The 3766-nt window shown below is 34.0% G+C and overlaps 1 long non-coding RNA gene across 4 annotated transcripts; it reads right to left on the bottom strand.

The window, feature by feature from the left end:
• Window positions 484-3093, bottom strand: LOC109946304. 4 transcript variants are annotated; one of them, XR_002269504.1, is made up of 6 exons: window positions 2737-3093; window positions 2558-2647; window positions 1937-1985; window positions 1658-1819; window positions 782-834; window positions 484-650 (listed from the first exon to the last, which is right to left on the bottom strand). It is a non-coding gene; the product is annotated as an uncharacterized LOC109946304 (long non-coding RNA). The 4 variants fall into 4 exon arrangements; XR_002269503.1 differs by having other exon boundaries at window positions 2574-2647; window positions 2737-3090; XR_002269505.1 differs by lacking the exon at window positions 1937-1985 and having other exon boundaries at window positions 2737-3089.

The raw sequence follows: 3766 nt of genomic DNA, 5'->3' as shown, positions 1-3766 counted from the left end.
CAAGGAAAGGATTCTTTTGATGGGTTAACAACATCACGTTTCAATGAAAACCATCAACTCATAGTCAACCTTGGCACTCTTAAACTGTCAGCATACCTTTTTGTTGACACTTATCAGCTCTTTTCTTGACGGATTTTAGACGTCAAGAAACAAAAGGGTAATATTAAAAAATATTATTTTAAAAAAAAAAAAAGAGGAAATTTTACATCTATTATAGTATAGTTAGATAGACTAATTTAATATACAATAAATGTTATACATTAACAGTCTCGATCTCTTGGACCACAGGAGTCCAAGAAATTTGTGGTCACTCACCGTTGAATTTACATTCAACGGTTCACTCAATCTTGAACTCCTTTTAAGAAACTTTTTTGAACCATTAGATTAATATCCAACGGTGGGTGACCATAATCTCTTGGACTCCTGTGGTCCAAGATATCAGGACTGATACATTAAAAACACATTTACAATGCAAAGAAAACATAATGAAATGAACAATGCTATCTAGTAAATAATATGTAAGTACAAGAAAATCTCTATTACTCTTCAAGCTACTCTTGGGGATGATCCAATGAGATGAAATTCCATCTTCAATGCTTTAGTAATCCAAGGCTCACTAATACCCATCTCAACGCTTTCCTACCAACTGCCTATACAAAAATAATTAAAATAAAACATCAATTAGGCTTTAACAAATACCATGCCAATATCTCAAATTCCATTATCTATATTTCCTACATTTGCAGAACCAAAATTCCATATTGGTGTTAAGTGTTAGAACCTGAAATACAATTGCAGATCAATTACTGCAACCACGACAACAGATGCTAGAACCTGAATTTTTGATATTAAAGAGTTAGAGCAAAAAGGAGAAGTGGTATAAGAACAAAATGGTTAACATATCAAGAAACAAATATTAAGCACAATAGAAAAAGAAATTAACCAATTACATGAAACAGGACACAAGCACCCTACAAACTAAAGTATGACCACCGAAAGAAATACGTAGTTAAGAAATGGTGCCAACAGATGATAGAGTCATTACATCAATATATGTAGGTGTGCGTCTGTGTAGAGAGATTAGTCCCCTAATCTAAGCAACACTCAAGAAAGTCAAAACAGTCGAATAATACAAGTAAAGTGCTTAATAGCATTTGTTTGTTTTACATGATGACATACAATAATAAGTGGATTGAAACAGTAGGACGATAAATAAGAGAATTTATTCACAACTAAAAAATTATGGGAATGAATGTAGAACAGCAAAGAAGGTTCTTAGCTGAGGCTCTACTGTATGCTAAAAACTCAACTTCAATATTCATATTGATCCACACACTAAAACAGGGGAGTCAAGAGCAAAGATAGCAAAAATCGTGTTCAGGCCTCTTTTAACAGAAGGTATGGGACAATAAAATTACAGTGGACTAAAAGTCTAGTAGTACCTGTTCTCCATTTCTGTCAGTACCTTTGTCATTTTCAATAAAATCAACTCATAACAATCAAGTAGGATTCAGGAAGAACATGGTTTATGTAAAATTGCAAGATGCAATGTCGAATATTGGCTCATAACAATCAAGCAGAAATTAAAAACTGGAAACAAATTGCTGGAAAACTTGACTTAAAATCCTAAAATGAAAGCCTATCGTAAATAACATACCGCACGATGGGATCCTTGCACATGTTGGAATTCCTCGTAAAGGTTACAACTTCCTTCACTGGAGGGAATGAGATTACCACATAACTCTGTGACCTAAAGCAGCTTACAAACCAACCTCAAATTCATATTGCAAACTTTGCTTCCAAAACCCATTAAGGAGGACTGAAACCAACACCACCATCAAAAGCATTACAAATTAATAACTTCTCTACACTGAATTAATCATTGCATTAATTAACTAACCAAACTGAAAAAATTTAAAAGTTTGTCAATTTACACCTCTCTAATATATTTAATGATAAATTTCCCTTTAAATATATCCACAACCCTGCTCAAAAATAGAAGGAAAATTATGAGCATGTTATCAAACAGCTAAAACTTCTGAGACAACTGAATCTCAAACTTAAAACTTCTGGGATTTTTTCTTTTACTGAACCCAATGAGAAAAAAAAAAAAAGATACAGCAAACGTAACAAAACTTGCAGTCATGCAAACCTTGGCCGGTATATCCTAGTAAATTTTTTTAATAGCAGCATATGCAAATAATGAACAAATAATTTAACCATTTTTTCAATTCTTCAAGTTTGCCATACTGTTGTTACGCATCAACATCTATAATAGACAAAATTTTTGCTGCAACTAAAGCCTCTTCTTTGTTTAGAACAATTATTGTACCTTTACAGTAACGATAGCAACCCTTAAGAAAAAAAAAATAAGACCATATATAACTTATAAGAGCCTCCACATACACACACACACATATATATATATATGATTCCAGAAAATTGTTGGAATATATATCGAGAAAGAAATTATCCCACTACAAACCCAAAATGAACAAAGCAAAAACCCAAAAAATTAAACCCCAGGATTTGATAATATAGAGAGAGAGACATAAACCTAGAAAAATCAATACCAAATTTTTCCTAAATGAGGGTGAGCAAGCTAGAGGTGGAGGGATGCTGGTGGTCTAAGTGATGAGATCAATACCTGCAATGAACAAAAAATTATCAAGAACGACATTAAAAATTGCATATCTAACACAAAAGAACAGAGAGGGTCAAGAGATAGTCGACAACCAAGTATTGGATTCTTTGGATACTTCTTTGCAGAGTCGTTGCGAGTACAGCAGAGTTTCAGGAAGATGGTGGCTGCGTAGCATCAGATCTAGATCTGGGAGAACAAGAGAGAGGCAAAAGGAAGAACTTAAAAGAACGAAGAAAAACAATGAGCTAGCATCAGATCTAGATGCAGGAATGTGAGAGATTTTAGGACAAAGTGTGGCACATGGAGATACTCCATATACCACCGCCTCAGTTTCCCTGATGGTTTTCTAAAAACGTCAAGTTACAGACTACAAAACATCTGGAGCGAAATATCGTGAACTAGAGCCTCGCTTGCTATTTTATTTTTATTTTTTTTTATTTTAATAAGCGTCAAGGATAAGAGTTTTTCCTCGATGGTTATTAATAAATGTCAAGTATAAAGGGCAATAATTGACGTTTTTTATAAAACGTCACAAAACACCCGTATATAATTGACGTTTATTAATAAGCGTCAAGATTTATTAGAATAGTTGATGGTTTTTCAACAAACATCAACTATGAAGTGTCAACTAATGCCTATTTTCTTGTAGTGGGTGTATTGCACAGTTCTAGTCATTGGATTTCACTCAAAACTCACCAAATGACTCCTCCCACTATATTATGATGTTGACCAAGTTTTGGGCTCAATCCGGTATCGATTGTCCAATGAAATTGGACAATTCAAGTTCGTACGAACTTCGTCCCGTAAATGGAGTTGTTGGTGTATTGCATGGTTTTAGGGATTGAATTTCACTCAAAATACACCAAAAGACTCCTCCCACAATATTATGATGTTGACCAAGTTTTGGGCTCAATCCGATATCGATTGTCCAATGAAATTGGACAATTCAAGTTCGTACGAAGTTCGTTCCTTAAATGGAGTGGTTGGTGTATTGCATAGTTTTAGTCATTCGATTTTACTCAAAACTCTACAAATGACTCCTCCCAAAATATTATGATGTTGACTAAGTTTTGGGCTCCATCTGGTGTTAATTGTCCATTGAAATTGGACAATTGAAGTTCG

The sequence above is a fragment of the Prunus persica genome, chromosome G8, assembly GCF_000346465.2.
Source record: "Prunus persica cultivar Lovell chromosome G8, Prunus_persica_NCBIv2, whole genome shotgun sequence".
NCBI lineage: Eukaryota > Viridiplantae > Streptophyta > Magnoliopsida > Rosales > Rosaceae > Prunus > Prunus persica.
Note: the sequence above shows the minus strand (reverse complement) of the source record. Positions and strands in the feature narration are given on the sequence as shown.